This window comes from Anas acuta, chromosome 3, assembly GCF_963932015.1.
Source record: "Anas acuta chromosome 3, bAnaAcu1.1, whole genome shotgun sequence".
Classification (NCBI taxonomy): domain Eukaryota; kingdom Metazoa; phylum Chordata; class Aves; order Anseriformes; family Anatidae; genus Anas; species Anas acuta.
In genome coordinates this window covers 53,279,487-53,303,529 of record NC_088981.1, presented here as the reverse complement: position 1 = coordinate 53,303,529, position 24,043 = coordinate 53,279,487, and the positions used below count along the sequence as shown (strand labels likewise).

At 40.4% G+C, this 24,043-nt stretch overlaps 1 long non-coding RNA gene across 2 annotated transcripts in view; it reads left to right on the top strand.

Annotated features, from left to right (window-relative positions):
* LOC137854115 (uncharacterized) overlaps positions 1 to 20,366 on the top strand; it is a 71,623-nt gene extending 51,257 nt beyond the window's left edge. Inside the window, exons 3-4 of one of the 2 annotated variants that reach the window (XR_011094960.1) lie at positions 10,048 to 10,236; positions 19,360 to 20,366. This is a non-coding gene — a long non-coding RNA (uncharacterized lncRNA). Of the gene's footprint in view, positions 1 to 10,047; positions 10,237 to 11,640; positions 12,646 to 19,359 lie in introns of those variants that run through there. The other variant, XR_011094959.1, reaches the window with a different exon arrangement.
* The last annotated feature ends 3,677 nt before the right edge of the window (positions 20,367 to 24,043 follow it).

Genomic DNA, 24,043 nt, shown 5'->3' with positions numbered 1-24,043 from the left:
AGTCACTGGGTTTCCAAACAAGTTGCAATTACATTTGAAAATGGCCAAAAACAGGGGTAAAAGGGTGCTTTCTCTAGCATGTTTTCTGGAATAAATGCTAACAGTATGGTCACCAGTGGATGAAAAAGACTTGATGTTATATCAAGTTACGTTTTGCCAAACACATAATTCAATGTAAGAGTAAGTGTATGGTTTAGTAAAGAATATAGGAATAAAGAGTGTATTTATGTAAAGACTAGGCTATTTATATACATGGTACAACACACAAAGGAAGCTCATGCTGTGTGAGTAAGGATCATACAGCTGGCCCTTAAAGTCAATAACTGGATGTGACATCTAAACCACACACTTTAAGTAAGGCAGACCCGTTATTTTCCCTGCTATGACATTATTTGAAATTGTTCCAGTGCTTGCAAGCTTATGACACTCTAGAAAAGCAGAGCACATACAACAGCACATCTGAGCTCCAGCATTGCTCAGAAGACGGGTGCTGTGCTTGGGTCACAACAGCCCCATGTGGTGGTATAGGCCTGGGGAGGATTGGCTGAGACCTCCCCAAGGACCTGGGGGTGCTGGTTGGCAGCCAGCTGAACATGAGCCAGCAGTGTGCCCAGGTGGCACCTTGGCCTGCATCAGAAATAGTGTGGGGAAATGTTTGTCCCCTGCTTATATGGCACTGGTGAGGCCGCACCTTGAGTACTGTGCTCATTTTTGGGCCCCTCGCTACAAGAAGGAACTTGAGTTGCTCAAGTGTGTACATAGAAGAGCAATGAAACTTGTGAATGGACTATCAGGAACAGCTAAGGGAACTGGGGTTGTTTGGTCTGGAGAAGAGAAGGCCGAGGGCAGGCTGCACCACTGCTCTCTAGAGTTATCTGAAAGGAGACCACAGTGAGGAGGGTGTCAGTCCCTTTTCTCAGGTGACCAGTGATAGGACACAAGGAAATGGCCTCAAGTTGTGCCAGGGGAGGTTTAGATTGGATATCAGGAAGAATTTCTTCACAGAAAGGGTGGTTAGGCATTGAAACAGGCTGCCCAGGGAAGTGGTGAAGTCCCCATTCCTGGAGGTATTTAAGAGACGTGTGGATGTGGCACTCAGGGACATGGTTTGGTGGTGGACCTGGTAGGATTAGATGATGGTTGACCTTGATGATCTTAAGCATCTTTTCCATCCTAGATGATTTTATGGTTCTATGATTCTAATATAGTTTGGCAGTTTCCTGGGATGAAAAAGACTGCCACACACGCTCATTAAAAGGCTATCTATGCTTTTATCAGAGATACATGTCCACAAGTGATTAGTCAGCTAGTTCTTTGCACTTTTTTGGGATAATGCCTTTTTGTGTAAAGTTGTTTATTTGAAAAATTTGCAAAGGATAAGCTTCATCCCAGCCTTGAATGTGCAGTCTGTTTTGTGGGCATTACTTGTACATGTGACAGCCCATGTTTAAACCTTGGAAACTGTAGGTGTCTTTCTTCTGAGTGTTGAATGTGCTCTGATCATAGTTCCTATAATATTCCAATATATAAATACTCAGTGCAGCTGAGCCTTGTGTTTGGCTTGTGTTAGTCAATATTCATCATGTGTTAAGGGCCAAGTATTCCGGTTAGATTATACCTGTTGTTACAAACTCTGTTCAAGTGAATCCTGTCCACCATGTCATAAAGTCAGATGATGGCTATTTTGCATCACCAGAGATGTTGTCTAACCACAATGCTCAGCCCAGCCCAAAGAGAGCAAGGTACTTGGTCTAGAGCTCCTATGAGGCAATTGGCCATAGGAAAGAAAAACAACTTAGCTAACTGACTTAAAATGACATCTCAAGTCAATTCAACAACTTAAAATACTTTTTTTTTTTTTTTCTTCCCAGAAGAAGATATATAAATATAATTTTCCTGTGGAAAACAACAATTTTATGGGAACTGCATTTGCTGTTGGGAAGGCATTGTAGTGAGTTATCCTTGATCAGCTTTAAACACTGTAACTTTATGGGGTATTGTATACTCTATATAAACAATACAGTGCTGGATCCTTTGCTCTGATTTTAACCTGTGGTGTCCTCCTTTCCCTTTCTCTGCTTCCTTTAGTCTGCATTGGCTTTAAAATGCTGACTAGACAAACAGATCATCTAACCTCACCCATCCAGTCATTTTTCAGCTAATTAACTTGTGCTCCCAACCCCCAAGCAATTTTCATGTAAACATGTTTCAGGAAATATGTTTCATTGTGGATAATTCCCTTGCCACCCTCAAGTTCAGGCAGGTGTTTTATTTGTTTTTGTGCAGTTTCTTATTCTCTATCATTAGTCTTTGTAAGTCATTATTTTTGTTTTAACTGCTTTGATCTATTCACTAACTTCAAACTAGTCTTTCTAAGTAAAAGTTGACTCCTGTATGTTTTCATTGATTGATTTTCGTGTTATATGAATGTTCCTAAACACAGCTTAGCTTCATTCAGCTTTTCATCTGTGCTCAAATAAATAAGATTTCTGCCACAAATGAGACCCACAGATCTTTCTTTCCCACAAGTAGAAATACAGATCATCCCATGGCAGCAGCTGTCAGGGAAAAGCCCAGCCTAAATCTCACTGGGGATGCATGTACTACTGCAGGAGCATCCCTGCCGTACCACAAGAGGCTCAGCTTCAGCAGGTCACACCATGGAGAAGACCCAGATACTTCAGAAGAACACAAAAGATAGCCAGGGTGGCAGCCCCACTCCAAAGGGGCAGAAATGAGCTCAGGTGAAGCAAACTTCCACTTTGAAATCGTCATTCTTTCTCTTACCTCCAACTTTTTCCTTTCCAAACTCTCATCTCCAGCTGTGACTACTAAGCTTGGCTTAAATTTGAAATAGGTGATGTTGCTTGATGATTATACTGATATATATAATTATTCTTGGATATTCTCCAGCAGATGCAATAGGTCACGCTCCTGCTTTCTCATGAGTAGTTCAAAAGATTGCACAGTCCTGGAGGAAAGGCGGGGCCTCTTGGTATAGACATCTTATGAAGAAACATAGGTAAATAAGCTGCCTAAAAATGTGAGTTTTAAAGGATCAAATCACATGACATAATAGAGTACAGGGGTGGTAGCATGTTGTGGTTGCCAGTGAATATTAAATCTTCTCTTCTGACATGCTGAAAACTGAGATAGCATGTCAGACCACTTCTAAATTAACTGGAATTTTGTGTTTGATTATCCAAAGTCCTTTAAAAAAAAGAAAAAATAAAAAAATAATAAAAAAGCGTTGTTTCTTGAAAACTGCTGAAGGGAAGGTGTAGTGCTAAAAAATTTCTGAGTTTTATTGCATTTGGTGAAAAGCATATAAAAAGGTTGCAAAATCACTTAGGGAAACAACGGTACCTATCTAAAGCCTTTCATGTCTGTAATAGGTCTGCTCGGGTGTACACAAACCTGTATCAATGTCATTATGCTCCCTGAAATGAGCTACATTTTTTTTTCCTCTCTTTGTAACCAAGAAAAACCTTTTAGGATTTTAGGAGAATTCCCCATCATCACCGATACTAGTTACACCTTCATTAGTCACCAGTGGGAAATCCATTAAATCCCCTATAGAAATTCTGTTGATTTCAGCCAAGGGAGCAGCAGAGACGCTGTAAGTCCAGGACCCAGCTGTCAAATAGAGTGTGCAGAAAGCTATGATTTAGAATTTCCTCTCTAGGGTTTCCCAGCAGAGAACCTAAACACAGAGTGTGGGTTAGGGAACCCACATTCTCCCTGGGGAGATAAAACAAACACTCCCAGCAGCCAGAAAAGAATCTGTTCTCATCATATTTACAGCTTGCTTTCAAACCAGCTGGGATTTCCATGCTGTGAAACTTGGATCCAGATAAGAACGACTGTGTGGTACTCTGACCCTAATTTTACTCCAAGCTTTAGGGTTTTGTTCACCTCCGGGAATAATGCAAAATAGATTCAGGATGGGCATGGAGGCACAAACATACCTGTGCAATGCCGTTGGCTTCATGGTTAGGGATTCTTGCTGCCTACCTGCATCAGCAAGCCATTGATGGCCTCCATTGGATTTTTTTTTTTCCTCTTACGGCAAAGATAAATACAAGAAAAAACTTTTTTTTTTTTTTTTCAGAAACAGAAGTTATGCAGACATTATTTGACTTGGCAGTAAGAAACAGTGCTGACATGGCTGTGCCACCAGGGCCTGATGTTAGTTCACATGTGGATGCACTTACCTGGTCTTCTATTCCTGTCTTTACTTTCTACTGTCCATACTTTATAAAGTATGTTGGGCTATGTTCTGATTTCCTCAATACACAGTGCTGATACATCTTTTCCAAATAGGCATAATAACTGCCTTCTCAAGGGATAATACAATGCATTGCCAACACTGTTAGTATGTGAGGAGTAGCTGCAGCATTCTGCTCGCTGTAGTGGCAGACGGATAGGAGAAAACACTCTCACTTTTCTGTCTCCTACCTACATCACACAAATGTCTCCTTTCCCCCAGTGCTTACTCCTGTGTTTTAGAGAACTTAGAGAAAATGTCCACAAAAATTAATCTATGGTTAGGATTTTCGCTTACTTCCTTCCCTATGCTTCTGAAATTATATAGGATTTAACAAATTGTTAAATTAAATATCTTTACTTTCTCCTCAACTTGCAGATTTGAAAGCAGAGTGGAAACAGACATGGTTCTGTGTAATCTGTAATATTATTTCCTTCCATTTTCTCTCTTTTCCCTTGAAAGCTAGTTCCCTAGAGCCTACAAATCTGCGACAAATTGGCTGGTGATATTTTTCAATTGTTTGTTGATGGAAAAGGGTGTAAACTGATCTGTGTAACTGGACAATTTTTAAAATAAGTCTTCTATGACACGCAAAGCCCTGCTTTGTCTTCACAAAATTAGCTTGTTCTCATAAATAGGCAATGCTTAACAAAATACAGATTTTTTTATTTTTTTTAATGTGTGTTTCATTAATATTATAGTGTAGTGATGTAAGGTCACGGCAGCAGAGAATTGCTTGAATTTACTCCAGATGTTGCTTAAACTGATTTTTACTCCAGATGTTTGACAATAAAATATAGACCATGACATCTAAGAACTTTTGTAAATGTAATTCACTGTCATAAACTTCTCATCAAGGTGCTAAGGCTCACTGAGGTTATTTGGTGCAGCAGAGGAAGGTTTGTGCCCTTACTGGGGGAAATTTCTAGAAGTAAGCTCAACTGTAACACCAGCCACTAAAAAATGCCACATGGGAGAAAGACAATGGCAATCTAGAAAAGCACCCTGATCAGACACCGTACTTGGTTAGAAAGGAAATAAATCACATTGCATATAGAGCCATCAGAAACTGGCATTCGTGACTTCTGCTGTCAACTGATCTCTGATTTAAACAAGCTGTGTTGCATACATCATTGTCAAAACTTTTTGATAAAAAAGAGCAAAAGTAGAAGTTTTAGACTTAAGTTTAAAACAGGCAATTTGTATGGGGTACTAGAAATCCAGAACACTATTTATTCCATCTTTTATTTTATTATTATTTTTAATTGCATTAAACCGGTAGAGCACCTTGTGACTGACACTCATGGTATTGACACTATCATTATTTTTCACGTTTCAAATTTTCACTTGTGGCTCTGAGAGACACCTTGTGCTGAATCAACCCATGCTCCCTACCAGCTGTCCACTGCACCCTTCTACCAGAGCTATCTTCTCCGCTGCCAAGTTGCCACACAGCCTAAGTGCTTGTACTGAGGCTGATGCAGTGCATGCAAATAAATAAGGCTTCAGCTAGGGCTGAGGGACATTTCAGTGTCCCAATTTAAACTGTCCTAGCTGGATTTGTCAGCAGATGGTAGCCATTTTTGTGAAGTTTAGACAATTGCCAACTGAATGGGTACAGAAGCCAGATGCAGTTGAAGCCTCAGCAAACTCCAAAAAGTTAGGTCACAATTCAGAAACATGCATAGGTATGGCCTCTGCTTTGGGTACTTGAGTAGCTCAAGTTTAATTCTGCCATGAACCTGTCCGTAAAGCCAGGCATGATCTCTAGTGTGACTGAATCAGGGGCATGGCTGTTTGTCATGGTTTTGGCTGGGATAGAGTTAATTTTCTTCCTAGTAGCTGGTATGGTGCTGTGTTTGGATTTAGGATGAGAATAATGCTGATAACACACCAATGTTTTAGTTGTTGCAGAACAGTGCTTACACAGAGCCAAGGACTTTCCAGCTCCTCGTGCTGCCCTGCCAGCAAGGAGGCTGGGGGTGCACTGGAAGCTGGGAGGGGACATGGCCAGGACTGCTGGCCCAGGCTGGCCAGAGCTATGTCCCATGTCATGTGGCATCGTGTTCAGCAATAAAACTGAGGGGGTTGGCTGGGGAAGCTGCTGCTGCTTAGTGTCTGGCTGGGCATCAGTCAGCAGGTGGTGAGCAGTTGGAAATCACTTTCTTTGTTTATTCTTTTTTTTTTTTTTCCTTCCTGTCTTATTAAACTTCCCTTATCTCATCCCACACGTTCTTGCACTCTTCTTTTCGGTTCTCTCCCCCATCCCACTGAGGGTAGAGAGTGAGTGAACAGCTGTGTGGTGCTGAGCTGCCTGCTGGGTAAAGCTACAACAGTCCTTTAACAAATTTGTTATAAACATGATATCCATTTAATAGTTGCTGGTCACAACACTGATTTATTTGTTCACGGTGTTGACTTATTTGCTCCACGGGTTGTTTTTCTTAACCCCTTTCTTGTTGTTTATCACCTCTGGGGGCTGGCCTAAGTTTGTTTATGTTTTTGCCAGTTTGTATGAGCTCATGTTACACTGACTGAATTTAATCTGGTGTTTGTATTCAGTATTGCCATCATTCTTGCACTTCAGGAATCCTTTCATGGAAACTATTAATAAGTACACATACACTCTTTACTTTTTCTCCTCCAAGCTAGTTACAATAGCTCTTGAAATTTTTGAATATTCTTGGGATGCTCAAACTAACATGAACCTATTGCTATATCTTCTGCATGTGCTTTTGGTTTTGTCTAAAGTTAAACAACTATTTAAGAATACCACCCTGAGATCCGCCCTCTGTCAGGATGGTTATGGGTGGCAGGGGGTGTGGGAACATCTGGACAGGCATCTATCACGGTTGTCACCTCTGACGGTTTTATACTTCACACCTGAAGAAGTGCTGAATCCTAAAAATCTGAAAGAATGTTTTAAAAAGGTATGTCCTGACCCTGGAAATGCCAGAGGGATACAGCTCACCACACTGTGCTGGGGCCTGACTTATGCCTAACATTATTCAATGCTATTCAGCATGGTCAAGAGGAAGAAAATACCTCTGGATCTGATCCAAATCCTGCAACAGGCTGGCTAATGCAGCTCCGATGACAAACACTGTGGCTGAACCAGAGAACCAACCTGTGGCAGTATCAGTCATCCCTACAATCAAGAAGAAACAATGGGAGTAGAAGCCAATTTGTTTAGGAAGAGAAGGAACTTCTGCTAGAAGGGAGAAGGAGGAAGGAGTGAATGAGGCAGGCTATTCCAAAGTAGGGCCATCACGACATCAGGAGGAAGAAGGGACAGATCTCATAAACACAGCAGTAACTACCTATCCCTGTCCCTGGGTGAGCTGCAAGCTGTGCAAAAAAAAGATTTTTTTTTTTGCCATCTTGCCAAAGTATCTTGCCACCAGGCTGCTCCCTTGCTGGGATAATGGGGCCAACAGAAATGGAGTAAAAGGGCAAGCAAGCCAAGCAGCTGGGATCCCTTGCTTGGGAAGGGGGCATGGACAAAGTGATTGGAAAAGGGACCCAAGGCCTTCACCTCTGGAGGTGAGTCCTGTCAGGGGTAAAGGAAAGGTTCGAGGCAGATGTTGAAGACATCTTTGTAGATGTCAAAGGTAGATGTTGTATGTTACCCAGGCAATTGGACTGCCATGGAGGGGGGTATGCAAGGAATTAGCCATGTTGGAGGTGATTTATGATGACCTGGACAATGACCAGATATCCAAAGATCCAGATGAAGTCAGGTGCATGTAACCCATGTGGTGGAAGTCTGTATGGAGCACACCATCATCGTATGCCAGCTCATTGGCAGTAATGACCTGGAAAGACCAAAAGGGACAAACAGTGGATGAATTGTCTGGCCAATTCTAGCAGTATGAAGAAAGTTTCTCTTCCTCCCTACAAGCCTGCACCTCAACTCTGGAGAAACTGGTTCATCAACTCAAAGAGAGAGAATGTCTTCTCTCCCACCGCACAGACCAGTATCTCAGCGTTCCTCTGCTCGACAGCACAGCAGCCAGAGGATGTGAGCCCTGGCATTCCTCCACTATTGATTTGTGAATGACTATGCAAGGACAAATCAAAATACTATATTGTGACATAATTCAGTGAAAGGAAAATATTCCTTCTGCTTAGTTTTGCCTGAAAACCTTAATATTACATTTTTTTCCTTTTCTTTTGAAGTTTGACTTTCGTTAAAGTCAGTGAGACCTCAAAGTGCCTTTTGCAAAGTTGTTTTGGACTGTCTGCTAGTAACAAAAAATAATGTTGATATTCTACTAATAGGATTGTCTTCAAACTCTATCAAAGAAAATCCTATGATGCACCATGTCATACAGTCAGGTGATGGCTGGTTTGCATCACTGGTGATGCTGTATAACCACAACACTCCTCATGATTGCAACAGAATGATATAAGGGATGAACACCTAATATGCACATGACATTGTGTGATAGAGATCACCATCTCAACTTGTTGCATGAGAATTTTGAACTTCAATTTCCAGTAGCATGAGGAATAGGTTACATTTATTTGGCAGCATTGATTTTGATCTCTGGCAGCACTACCAAAGCATTTTGTGAGAAAAAAAAAAATAAATGTGTGAAAAACATTATCTTTCTATTTGAACATGGATCACATTCCATGTGATCATAATCAATCATGTGATGATTACATCAAGTGACAGGGTTAAATACACTTCATACTTCCCAGGATTTCTGAGCCCAGTATGACCAAAATGATCTTCGAGATAGAACTGAATGCAGACAAAATCATGGCTGGTATCTAATTTGTAATATCTGCTTTATCAAAGAGCAACTTCTTTTGATTATTCTCTTTTCTGTGGAGTATTTTTCACACATTTCCAGAAATGTGTGATGTAATCCAAATGACTGTCTCATTCACTACTTATATATCATACATGCATGAGTGGTGTCTTTCTGGGGACTGACTTTTACACTATTACCATCCTGCAGGGTGGTTATTGGGAGACATGGCACTTTCAGATGCTGAAGAGCAGGCATTGCAGGCTAACTGACTCAGTACTATATTATGTATTATTACTTGCTTCTGCAGTATCTGTGTTTTTGTTTATGCCCTTTGCCTTCCTACTTTTTGATGTGTTGGGCCTGCCAGCCCCTGTCCTTAGAGTTTCTCCATCCCCTATCACACTCTCCCTGGCACTCAGACCACCCTACTGCAGCTGCTTCCACCCCCCTAGCCTTCAGTTCCTTCCCTGAAACACAGCCCTCAATGTTGTTGCAAGGCCATTACCAGCACCAGCACAACGGTAACTAAAACTAAACAATCCTGCCTTCTTCTTTGGACACCTCTGCCCTCAGGAAAACATGATTTCTACACCACAATGCCAGGCACGTGCCTGCAGTTTGGTGGTTATCTCAGGCTGGTTAGAAGACAAGCTCCTTGAGGCACAGCTAAACCCTAGGCTGTATTGTCTGTATCAGCCCGACTGCACCTTTGGCACATTGCTCATAGGAACACACGTAATACCAGCCCACAAAAATCAAGAACTGTTATGCTGTTAAACCCTTTCCAAGATGCAGGTTTCAAAAGTAAAGTGCTTAAGGACTTCTGAGTCATATTGAAGGAGGAGGAATGAGTCAAGTTAAAGGGTTACTAATGTGTATGGAGAAAATAGTTTCAAAATTAAAATAACTTCATCCAGCATCTCAAAGCTGAATATAGACAAAATATACATAGCTTGTCCTGACTGATTCATTGGAACTTTTTGGCTGGCTTGAGTTGTTTCTTTTTCCTTTCCACAGGTGTGTAAATAACCAGATATTTGGACAAAAAAAAAAAAAAAAAAAAAAGACGAATCCTCTTGTAGACTTCTGGATATGCTGAACACATCAGAACTGCACAAGAACTTTCTGCTTAGAGATGTTATCACCTACCTAAACTTCTGAAAAAAGGTCTGCCAAGTCACTGCTGAAGCCACCAAGAAGACTGAGGTAATTATTGCCATCTCCTGTTTTATGCAAACTCTATAGCACAATTAAAACTGCAAAAGAATACATCACATTCATGAAATGAAACAAAAAAATGAAACATGCAAACAAACAAAACCCACCTTGGAAGCTTTTGATATCAGCTATTAGCCAGGTATCAAAAGACTAAAGAGTTAAATTGGGAGGATAAAGAGATGTGAATTCCATAAAGATAACTAAGCATAGCAATAGAAGGATGTTTCCCAAAAAGCACAGAGTTTTCATTTCATTCAGATTATATACCCTTCATAATTTGGCTATTTATCTGTAGCTATCTTTTGAAGTACAGAATGCTGAACCTAATTCTGTTTGTATTGAAGTTGGTGAGAGATTATTCACTGATTTTTTGTACAAAAACTTTTTGTGTGCCACCACTGTGCCTCCCTTCAGCATTTGAAAAAGAGATGTACACAGCAAATGTCACAGTCCGTGCTCACAAGAAATTTTTAACAGACTTTGACAAAGAGTAAAACCAACATGTGATGTCTGAGATTACCACCAAATGTGGTTTATTTCATTTAATAAATGGTCCAATGAAGACCATTGGTCTTTAGAAACAGTAGTTGCTTAATATTTTGAAAAGGTACTGTATACCCAGAAGAGACTACAAAGAAGTTGTCATAAACTGCACATATATCTCAAAATTATCTGTATAAGTACAAGAACATTTGTGCATTAGAGACAATGGGAGAAATGAATGTAGTGAGGTACAAAGCACTTTGTCTGTCCAGTGGAAGATTCATCTGAGGTTTGATTTTATCTCTATTGGAGTGAACAGTTCAGTATTTCAAAATGAAGTCATTCAAACTTTTCAGCACCCCAAAGACAACTCATTTGCACATCATCAAATCTTCTAAAACATCTTGAAAGATATACATATATATATTTATATATGTATATATATAATAAGTCCTCAGGATGATGAAAAAGAAACAAAATCTCATTCTATTCTGCTACCATGAAAAATGGATCAATGCAATGCAAAATTCCAGTAGTTCCGTTTATATTTCTTTATGGCCTATTTCAGCTCTCCAAATTAGAACTTACACTGCTGACCCTCTCATCATTACATTACTATAGCAATGGCATGATAATGATGATAGCATTTTGGTTACAACAAAGAGAAATCTGTCCCACTTCAAAACATTATGAATTTAATCCTACTCCCATTGAATTCTCACTTTTTTTGGCTTCAGTGAGAGCAGGATCAGGATGCATATATTTTTCACAGAGATGTGTGAAAAATAGCCCCAAACTCCAGCCGTTAGAGACTTTGGTTTACTTGGCAGAGGAAGACAGTATTACTCAAACATGTCTTTGTTTGTTTGTTTGTTTTTGTTTGTTCATCTGTACTTTTTGTTCCTGCAGCTACAATGTTTGAAGGAGCTAGCCATTGTAAACGGCTTTCATGAGAAAAACATATGGAATCAGAAAGAGCTGGGAATGCACTACCTGTTTTTATTTCTGAGATTTTTTCTTTAAAAAACAAAAAGCTAAAATACTAAAATGCAAAATATTAAAATGCAAAATACTAAAAGTAAAATGCCCACTTGAGCTTTCCCTATTTTGTAACTATTCTCAAACTCAGTGCTAAGAATTGTTTGCACAAGTTGTGCCAGCTGCTTAATGGTTAAAGACTTCACCTTTCTTCACATTAAAGCAGCAGGGAAGGAGACACATGGGGAGGTACTTGCAATTATGAACAACATAACTGATCATCTAAAGGCCATCTGGAAAATTTGCCTGCCGATGGACAAACTGCTGGTGAAGGACATTTAACACTTAACACCCAACACTATGTGATGTTTACACAAGTTACAGACTTAGGGGCAAGCTATCTGGCACCAGTAGTTTCTGTTTGGCCTTCCACGCTGCTTTAAACACATGAACCTACATTTTCAGAATTGTTTCTTCATTTGAAGTAAGCTAAATGCACCAATCAGCTATATTTTCCATTAAGATTTGCCTGAAGAAGCTAACAGTTTCTCTTATTTACTTTGACCATTTTTATTGTTTCTTATGGGGCTCTTAAATTACATATTAATTATAGACTGAGTTTTATACTTCCTGACTTACAATAGCCTATTTGACTAAGAGGAGCTCATCTTTGGATTTTTAATAAAAACAGCTATTCTATCATTTACCAGGAAGTGGAAATATTTTTTCACATATATGATTTTTCCCTTAAATGAGTCATCTCAGCTTAGCCCACAGCATTAAGGTTTCATTCCACAAAGTACTTAAACACAAGTGTAACTTTAAACATATGACTAGTGGTACTGTTTCAAAGGATGGCTCATGCCTGTGCATTTACAAATGCTGAAAAACCTCGTTGAATCAGCAGCTTCAGCAAAATTGGCAAAGCTACATTTCTCTGGATCATATTTAGTTGCTTTTTTTTTTTTTTTTTTTTTTTTTAAGCATAGGTCTTATAAACAAGAAAAACAGTGGGGAAAATCCATGATTCAACTGGCATTTAACAGAGGACATAGCAATTATAGTCAAACATAGAGTCCTGTGAAACCATGCCCATTAGTAAATACTCTCAAAGACAGAAAAAAGATTCATGCTCCACCAGGCAAGTCATCCATTTCTGAACCTATTTTGTTCAAATGTACTAGGAGCCTGACCTACAGACTGCGTTACTGAACATAGACTAGTGCGGTAAAAACCCAGCCACCCAACACTGATCACAATAAAGCTAGCATTTTATCAAAAAATAGCAAAATATTGCTATATAAAAGAATTTTCCAATACAGTAACACTGAATGAAATGAGAGTTGTGAAGCCTTTGGGATATATATTTTATTTTTCCATTGTATTTGGCTCCTTTCAGAGCATAAACAAAGGGTTCATGGTGCTTTCTGTCTTTCCCCTGCTTTTCCAGGCAAAAGGATTTCTGTTGATCACTTTAATGTGACATCTACATGTATGTGTTCACTGGTTTTGTTAAGAAGAGGTTTATATTTTGACACAAACACTGCAGAGGAAATTGCCAGGGAGCAAAAGGAGGTAGGCTTCATAAAGACTTTACTTAGGCAGTATGTATACGAAGGATCTCATTCACTTTACTGTCAATTAGGCTGTTCTAGACCAAATCTTGACCATGCCAGGGGGCAGTGAATGGAAGAGCTGCTACTGGCCTCCAGAGCAAGAATTCACCCAGAAATCTGCCAGCATTCCTGAATGGGGGTATACCGCTTCCACTCCTTATGTCAAAACCCTGTAGCATCATTTTCAGTCATGCCTAAAATTACCTTGGATATGGTCCCATGGGAGCTTCAGGTGCCCAGCTTTGAAAAACTTGCCTGCTCCTCCCTTGTGCAGCTAGACAAATTAAGCTATGCAAGAGCTTAGAGGAACCCCAGTTCTCAAGTTTTTTTGAACAAATTTGAGTAAAATCTCCTTAGATCTCACTTGAAATACTCAGAAAATGTCCCATATTAGCCTGTAACTTAAAGAGAGCTTTCAAGATTACTGGAAGGACTTAAGTGTTCAGATCTTGCTAATGTTTGTCAGGAATGTTACGGGTACATTGAGGGATGAGCATGTCATCCCACCCACTTCTGAACTGTGTATATTTGCCCTCTGCTGATCTGTTCCTGTGACCATTGAATGGGGAAGCCACTAGGCTCCAAACTTTCTCTCAGACTTATTATAAATATGAAACCAAGCAGGACTTAGTATAAAAACAAGCATCTTCCAGTGGCCAAGACCAGGGTCACCTCTGCTTTTTCAAAACAAGTAATTTTGAGAAAATACCAGTGCAGGTCTTTACAAATAATTTGCTGTATATAGAAGGGCAGAATTGCTTTGGCATGGGTACGGATCCTGATCTAAAGGCCATTGTTTCTGAGTTGCTCAGCATATTGTACCTTTTATGTCTTCCTGTGCTGGAGATTTTTTGTCTCTGTCCTCCCATGACCATGAAAATCCACTTTAAAACTGAAGAACAAATGCTAAAGCATATAATGTCATAAACTAAACAAAAAGCCACAATAAAAAAAAGTAGGCCCCAAACTAATAAGTTGCAAATACAGCTCTGCATGTGTGGGAGGGACAGAAAATTGAGGGCTGGATTACAGTCTTGAACCCTAGCTGGGTACTTGTGGTGCCTTTTCTCTTTCAAGGAGCATGTGAGAGGTGCCAGCCTTCCAACAAAACATTAAATATTTAAAAACAACAACTCCACTCATCTGGTGGCTGCAGTTGAAAGAGCAAGCATCAGTCCATTGTTTGGCTTCTGCCGTCATCTTGTACACACAGAAAGCCAAAGACTCCAAATAATTTTGTGGCCTGGGGCATCAACAATAAACAATGTATATTTGATGTGTTGGCCTAATTTCTGTCTGGCTAATCTGCCATTTTGAAGCTATTTGCATCCATTTTATTTTATTTTATTTTATTTTATTTTAGTTTAGTTTAGTTTAGTTTAGTTTAGTTTAGTTTAGTTTAGTTTAGTTTAGTTTAGTTTAGTTTTTAACTCTAGTTCTTTATATGCCCAGTGATCTTTCTCTGTACCTTTCTGAAGTCCTACAGTTTCCTATTTCGGATGCTATTCTGAGGAAGAGGTAACCAACATACTATTTTACACTAAAAGACCACTGTAGAAATGATTTTTGCAGAAATTTGCAATTCCAACCTGGTGAACTCCTTGTTTGTCATGACACTTTTAAAATACATTATCACATTATCAATTTTTGGGGCAAAAGTTCTGAAAGAGGGGGAAAGGAAATATAACTATCCTTGCAGTGGAGACAAAGAATACTTACTGATTGTGGTTTCCAAAGTTTTTTTGGCAGATTTCTGCTATGAAAATTATTGTCCTGAAGGGAGGCTGTAAACCTATTTTTGAAGATCAGTTTGTTTTAAGAAGGACTATTGTACTTCAGATAATTGCTTTACCCTTTACATATGATTTATAAGCTCTTCCAACACTTGTGGTACCAACATTTGTTTGTGACTTTTATTGCTCTCAGAGCAGTCACTGATTCAAATGACAGAGCTGTTCTTTGGTCTATGCAAAGCTATATTTTCAGGCAACTAAATAGCTCCTTTTTCCTCTCCATTCCTCTGAGCTCCTCTTCCTAGCATTTCCCTTTGCATCCAAGGCTCAACATGACCAAAGAGCCAACTTTTCTTAGAAGAAAGAGTAATATACAGTCTAAGGAAGCATTTTGTAAAATGTAGTAATTATTAGAGGAAAAAATTGCTTGTGATGAACGTACAGGGAATATATCAATGCTGATCTGTGATGAAGGAATGGGAGATATGAAGTTCTCAGCAATGAAGATAAAAAAGCAGTAGTGTACAAAGCAAACTGTTGAGCATGATTTATCATTTCATTTTCAAGCTGTTATTTACCATAGTGGTGCTTCGCTGGTACCAACAGCGTTGCTGCGAGAGCAAGTGCGACAGAGTCAAGGCTGTCTCCTCCAGATTACGTCCACGTGTAGATGTGAGGACAGCTGGCCACGTAAGGGTATGAGTCATAAAACCTAAAAGGCTTAGAAGGAGTAAGCCTAAAAGGCTTAGAAGGCTGAGCCATTCCACAAGGGCTAGACTGGGGAAGTGAGCAAATTTTGCACGTGAATCCTGAAAAGGCCTTGGCCAGGAGATATTTACTGCTCTGCAGAGCTTGACCAAGCCTGACCTGAGGCTCTGGGGCAGCTGTGGCTGCAGTGAACCAGCTGTGGTTTGCCACCTTATTGCCCTCCTTCCTACCCCTGCCTTGCCCTTTCAGCAGCCCCCCTGCCACTGATGACTGCCTGCCAGGGCAATTACATGGAATCATTTCCAGAAGCTCCTCAACTGCTCGCATGCGCAATCAATCGGTGGTGAGGCTGTTAGAAGGAGGTTCATTTGGGCTGTACACCCAAAGTTACTGTTAAATACCCTAATCTGAAAACATTTAAGCATGTTCTTCCCATTGACTGCAACAGCATTACTCCCATGGCTAAATTTAAAGCACTTCAGCATCAGTCTTTGTAATTTTCTTAGCGTTGCATGAGCTGCTTGTGACAGAGCATGGCTTTGAACCTCTTTCTTTTGAAACTGAGTTAGGCTGTCTCAACCACAAGACCACAGGTATTTTATGAGACTTCTCATTAATGTTTGCAACATGTTTTAAGGCCTGAAGATTTGACAATGCTATAGAAGATACTGCAGCACTAGCTTGTTTTCCAGCTTTCCAGAGAAAGTCATGCTGAAATTATGGAGTTTTTGATTCCAATGAGGTTGATTTTCTCCACAGTTGTGATACTGCTGCTGATCTACTTGAAACATTTAAATACATGACAATTAGTGGAAAAAAAAAGTCAAAGCACCTGTCCAGATATCAGGTATTATTTTTAAAGCTGAGCAAATACTAAAAAAAAAAAAAAAAAAAAAAAAAAAGTGTATTTCCATCTTACATCCTTTAAAAGATGCAATGAGAACATTCTGTCTCCTTCTGTGGCCATACAGCTTTTCAGAAAGTTCTGCATAGGCAAAGGAACCCAGATTCAGCCAGGCTGGTCTCAAGTCCTTGTCTGGTGTTTCCTGATGCCTGAAGACCTAAGTCAGGGGGTGAATAGGAGTTAAAGTGATTTAGGTAGGACATGGGCTTCTTGAATCTGGGTACATTTGTGTGCCTTTGATAAATGATGGCTGGAAACAGCCATAACAGATGGAGCAGATGCTGTTTCTGCTAATTTTTCAAAGTGCTTTCCCCACTACACCTTTTCTTTGCTTGTGTTAAACTCCCAACAGTTGCTTTCCATTTGGGAACATAATTTTTCCGTATCTGATCACACTGACTGGTGGGGTGTATTCCAGCCAAATCTTTCTCCTTATGTGCCATTTGGGTGGGGAAATAAGGGCCAGATAAAATCTTCTATTAATGTACACAAAAATCTTGCAATTTACTTTAAGTTTCTATTTAAGCATTGACACTAGTGAGTTTTGTAATTTTACACAAATCATGTTTGTGCTCAGCTTACATGAGAGTTAGCTTCACAGCCAGGTAAAGGGACCCAAGGGAGTTCAATGTAAATTTATAATCCTGTTTCTATTAACTATGATAAACATGATATATATTTATAATACATTTATATCTTGCAAAATAGTTTTGTGATCTTCTTCTAAAACATATGCTACCTCAGCACAAGGTGCAGTGGAGGAAATGATTTCTGTGCAGTGATTTGAGACTCATTCAATAAAACCACCTTGTGGACTGAAAATGTAAACATATAGTAGTAACTCAAGGCCTATTCCCACATGCTTGAATTAAAATAAATTACTCAACAAAGTTTAGAGGATTTTTCTTTGAGTAAAAACTTCAGAAGATCTTTTTACTTACTGCTTAACTCAGTTTAGCACAGCATCATCAGCACACATGTATCCCTGCATCTTTATATGTAGACATAGATATACCTATGGCAGCAGCCAGTGGCATGCAACTTTCATATAGCTAGAAACCTGTGAAGGTTGTTTTAAACCTGAATGGAAAAAGGGAGGGACAATCCAAGCATAAGATTCAATGCAGCTCCTATCCTAAGGAAATATGTAGTTCAGGAACTTTATACTGGAAATAATATTAATATTAATATTAATATTATTAATTCTATAAGCAATACGATAGAGTCATTGATGAATGTGGATCTTGCTAACTTTACTTTGGTTACTGATAAACTGGCCAGAAGCATAGCCCTCTTTATACCATACATATTGTGCTATGGCCAAGTATAAACAGACATAAAATTAAATGAATTTAGCAAAATCATTAGAACCACTCTGGCATCCATCTCTTAATCTCTTTTTTTCTTACTCCTTTGTACTCAGAAACATTTCATGGCTTAGAAATTTTTCCATTAACTGGAGTTAGCAATTTATTTTTATTTCAATAGTTATTTCAGATATTTAGAAAGGAAATAATATACTGGATAAAGAAAAAAATATGGTATTTCTCAACAATTCATATTACTAACCTTTAAGTGGTGAGGAGATGAAACTATAAAGATGAGATGAAATGATTTGGTCCAGGTCACCAAGAGACATGGTGACAGCACTGAGATCAGAATTCGTATCTTTTTGACATTTCCTTTTTCTTGTAATCCAGTATTTCATTTAAGGCAAAACTTTTTGTATAGCCAGTCTGATCTGAAATGTCTATTTTTGTTTTATTGAATAGAAAACTTAATAGCTTCATTCAAATCAGAATTCATGAAAGTATTACATGAAATGACAGTACAGCTTGGTCACTCAGTTCTCTCCAAGGCACAGGGAAGGCATGGCCAGGACATTGTTTTTCCGAAGCAATAAAGCCAGGAAGTTCCTTAGGCTGTCCTATTTATTCCATCCAGCCAAAAGAGACTCTCTTATATACCTAGTATTCAAGTGAGGACTACGCAGACTTATTTGTCTTACCAGGGTACACCAAAATCTTCCATACGGTCATGTATAGAAAAGAGATCCATCACTAACAGTTCTGTTATCAAGGTGAGAAGTAGGATGTTGATTCTTGTGCAAGAAGTTGCTCCATTAGTGTGACTTTTTAAAATTACATGCTTAATGGAACCAAACCCAGTTCTGTACCTGACTCACATTGAGTCATTTAATTTACAGCTGTTGCAACTTCCCAATGAACTTTAAATACTCACTGACCTTACCGGGAAGCTCTAAATTCTAGTTAGGTAGGATCAGATTCTCTTGCTGTCATGGAAAAAAGCCCTACGGACTTCTGTGGACCATGTGTGTGAATAAGGTAATGCTTGGAAAGTCATATGTAAACACTAATTTTTTAGTACTGGCAGTAGCCGTGAGGTACTCTGAATCATTATGAGTGAGGTCAGGGAATGACCATTCCCCTAATGATCATCTGTGGATTGTTGATAAATGCAAAAAGTGGATTTTTTAACCATACACAGGCTTTTATTCCTAATATTTTAAATTTGTCCATTTTTGCAGCCTTAAGACATTGCAATATGCTGATCACACTAAAAATTCAATTAGGAAGAAAAACTACTTTTTGTGGCCTTTAACAGAAAATCAACTTTTTAAACTTGGTATGTGATCTTTGGCTAACCACTTGTTTATTCATCCCTCTAGAGATAAGTGACAGTGGTTACCTCTGAGGCCAAGGGGCCTTCTGCCCAAGTCTGACTGTAGGCCAGGATGGAGCTGCTGGGGAACACGAGCAGCTGTGTGCCCTGAGGCAGCAGGACCTGAGGCAGCAGGAACTGCCTGTTGAAAGACTGGCTAGGAATGACAAAAGGGGCTGAAAAATGCAGAAAGAGAAAATTCTGTCCCTGCAATTCTTCTTGACAACTTTGCTGCTACCTGGTACATGGATACCGGAGCCAGAAATTCCTCCAAAAATATGCTGCAGCCACATGGAGTAAAGTGATAATCTGTTCCAAACTCATCAAACTCAGAAGTGTTCAATGTGTTTTGCTGTCTTATCCTTATACAACTGTTTTGTTTGTTTGTTTCAGTGTGTGAGTCTGTGTGTGTGCTAAATCAACTATTGTCTGTCACCATGAAGGCAGCTTAAAATTTGAATACAATCCATATTGTACATTTTGGCTACTTTGTGAGAAATGTGATCATCTATCTGCCATGGATGACTTAAATCCAAGCTGGTGACCTGGTAGCAGGCAGGTTTGGTATTGAAATCTGTGTCTAAGAGGCAGATCAATCAGACTGTGTTTAGATAAAACGGTAAATCTGATGTTAAACCAGGCTAAAGCCAACATATTGCTGAAATGATGCAAACTTTCCAATGATTCACATATATATATATAATTTATTTGTTTATTTTTATCTTGGAAAGGGAAATTTTTCCCAGTAGACTTTATGTTGTAAAAGAATCCTATGTGCTGCTTCTGCTGGCCAGCTGCTAGGATAAAATCCTGAAGGTGACATAAACACTGTAGCATCCTCTGCTAACTTGACAGGGGTGCAGTTTTGGGATTAAGACTGCTCTGTAAATCTTTGTTGATGGGTGATGTGACAGTGCACAGTGCCATGACCTGCCATGACTGTAGAGCCATGATCTGGTCTACACTGAGCTGTGTGCTGCCAGACCATCCAGGTGAAATAAGCTGTTGATCCTTTGAAAATCTGGTCTTGAAGCTGAGGGGGGGGGGGGGGGGGGGGGGGGAAGAAAAGAAAGAAGAAAGGAAAATAAAAAAGAAAATGAAGAAAGCAGGGAATCAACAAACAGTTGGTCTGAATGTTCTTTTAAATCAAATCACTGATCACTGTTATCACTGTTATCACTGGAAAATTACAACTAATGAAAAAATGTGCACAACTGGAGAGCTGGTATTGGGCCTTGCCACAGCAACATAAAATTCACATGTGGCTGCAAGCATGGAAAGGGAACCAACATGTTTCCTGATACTCCATACTGGCACAAAACTTGTAAACTAATTCATAGAGCATCTGAAGATGTGCATGTAATTTTTTGATTCATAGACATCAGAGAGAGAAAAAAAATATTTTTATTATTATTTCTTTAGGCAATGAGTATTTTCTTGAACAAAACTATCTTAATCTACAAACAGAACTAATTGCATCATGTCAACTGACTACTAGTTAATCTCATCTCAAATAAAGAAGGCATTGAGATGATGTGATTATGAGAAATATCAACTCAAAAGAACAGTTACAATCTGGGCTTTAAAAGAGCACAGGTAAGCAACTTGGCTAGGAATCCATCTGAGAAATTGAATATGTGCTTCTTTCCCCTCTCAGCCTCACTTTGTTTGACCAGAGAAGACTGTAAAGCAGTTGGTGTTAAGGGATATAATAATGTAATCAAAGAACACAGAGGCACAACAATATTGTCCTGCTGACAAAAACATACAAACAACAAAACACAGCAACAACAACAATAACAACAACAACAACAAAAAAGTAGATTTTTCATCTTGAAAATTATAGAAAATTATAACAATGAATAATGGATTTATCAGATTGGCAATCTGCTAGCAAGTGACCAGATTTGCTTGTCTGATTCACAAAATTTGGTGCTCATCCTATCCAAATAAGACACGGGTACTGGTCCAAGACATGTGACAGAGAAGGATGACAGCAGATGACTGCTCCAAACACCAACAGGGAGAGACATTTGCTTTCCTTCCTGCAACCTTGGGAAGCATCTGTGTAGTTAAGACTGAAGCACTGTGACACTAACTGTTGTGAAACCATTAAAAGGGCACATTGCAAGGCCCATCTGTTCATTCGGGCCTCTGCAAGGGTTGGGAGCTGCTGCTTTGTTGTTTCTGAAGTGTGAATGACACGTTTCAATGGGGAATCAAGAAATTTTGGGTTGCTCCACCAATATTAAGGTTATGGTGAATCGCATGTTAATCTTTCATATATGCAGACAGGTGAACTGAGAAGCAAAATATTTCACACACCAAAAAGCAAACAAACAATTTAGCTCTTTACAGTCACGAATGAGAAATATACCTTCAGCCACCATGTGGCAAACAGGATGAACAAACTAGTTTTTAGGTACATATGCAAAAAGGCCTTTCTGTTTTTCACCACTGCTTCCCAAACCTAGAACCTGTGAGGTGCCACTTGATTCCATGGCCAGCCTCTGCAGCAGGGCAGGCTCCCTCTGCCGCGGCAGGAAAGCCAGTACCACCAGGCACTGCACAACCACACACAGAACTGCCGGTCCCTACACTTTCAGTATAAGTCTAGGGACAGCAGATGGGTGGAGATGTGAGCCTCTGAAAACTGGGGTTCTGGGCAGTCTGAAATCCTAGCTGCTTACCCACTCTCAAATACTGACAAGTTAAAATTTCAGTGTTGCTGTCACAGCAGAGTTCACTCTGCTCTTCTTTGCCGAGCAAGAGGAACAGTGAGACCTTTCTACATGTTGCAAAAGGGCTTCGTGCTGGAATTTGTTGCTGAGCCAGATCTGCTAAGTGAAGCATGTAATAAAAATACGTGTTTTCTCCACGTCTCCCTGCTGCATTACTGATGAAAATGGTCTCAGGGTGCGTTTGGGAGAAGCGAGCAGAGCAGTGGAGGTCAGTATGCTGAGAATGAAGCTATGGAGGTCAGCAGTTAAACCTCTAAGTAGAGGCTGACACTCCCTTGTGTCAGGGACAGTGCACTCCTGAGGGTTTACACAGCCCTCAGGAGGTGGCCAGGGCAAAAGCAAAATATTTCCTCTGAGGAAAGTGAGATTGAGGTACACTGGACGGCTCACTGTAGCTCCCAAGTGAGAACAGAAAAACAGAAATAATGTTATGGTGAAATGGCCACCACACCCAAGGACTCTTCTAAGTGCAGGATTCAGAAATAAACCAAATACCAATATCGGGAGAAGAGTGGTTGATGGCAGCCTGCAGCGGCTACTAAAATTGCCACAGGGCTGTGACTCACATGGAGCTGCCACTGATGTGCCCAGCCACCATGCCACCCTTGGGCAGGTCCTGGTTGTGGGGCAGGAGAGCGGGAGGCCCCCTAATCTCCACCCTTCTGCCTGCCTGGCTGCGGTCAACCCACCCCCTCGGAAACCACAGCGAGAAGAAATGTCCCACGTGTCCGTCCGTCCTTCCCTTCCACACAGCACAAAGCCACCTCAACAGCAATCCCCCTCTTGCACATAGAAATCCCGAGCCTATAAAATACGTTAGTTTTAAAAAATCATGTTTTTGAGAGTTCAAAAACATTTTTTTTCACATGTGCACAGCATATATTGAAATTTAATTTGCCTTTTTGTACACACCATGGTAATACACCAACCCCTACAATGTTTTACATAAAACTATAAACACTACAAAGCAACTGTGAATGTGGAAGGCACAAATAACAGTAGTTTCAAAAGAAACAAACTGCTGTAATTCTGGAAATCATCCCTTTGTTAAAGTCCAGACAGTTTATTGACTATCAGCTTTATTGGAGTCATTCATGTAGCAGCCACATTTGTCATCGTACTGAACTTTGGAGGTCTGCACAAGAAATGCCAGTGTAAAAGACAACATTTAATTGCTTTGCAGAAGAAAGGAGGATCTGTATCTGTTTTTGACCCCACTTCACTTTCTTTCAGTGTGCTGTGCAAAAACACCGTGTAGAGATTTCAGTCATGTTTATGTAAAAGTGTTAATTATCAAAGTACAATGCCACACATCACGACACATATGTTATTGGGGCTGTGTTCAGCATGTTTTGAAACACACTATCCGGTATGTGTATATAAAAGTTTTCTAATACAAAATGTGCAGAGTAAACTCAAGCAACCACGACACAGCTGTTCAGAGGAAGGCTACAGCCAAGGAGGGGAGCAGTTAGGTGATCGCAGGCTTCTCGGTACTGGCACAGAAAACCACCCAGTTTTCCTTTCGAAGCCGGGCTCTTAGAAACTTCACTTTCTGTGTGTTGGTTTTATTTATTTATTATTTTAGTCAAACGTCCGAACCCTCCTGGAGCAGCCTCCCTGCCCCGCCGCGGCCATTTCCTCCCCGGGCCGAGCCGAGCCGTGCCGTGCCGGGCCGCCTGGGGGTTGCCATTTCGAGGGCAGCTCAGCCCAAGAGCCCCCACGGGGACTTTCTCCTCGGCACTTTTCCACACACGGCGCCGGGCCGGGGGCAGCGGGCTCCCGCTGGGCCCTCGAGGCCGAAGCCCGCCGGCCGTGAGGCCAGCTCCGGGCGGCCAAGGGGAGCCGGGCGGCAGCACCTGGGGGCGGAGCGGCGGCGGGGCGGGTCCGGCCGCGGCCCGCGGGAGGAGCCGGCCCGGGGGGACGGCCCGGCCGGCGCGGGGCGGGCGG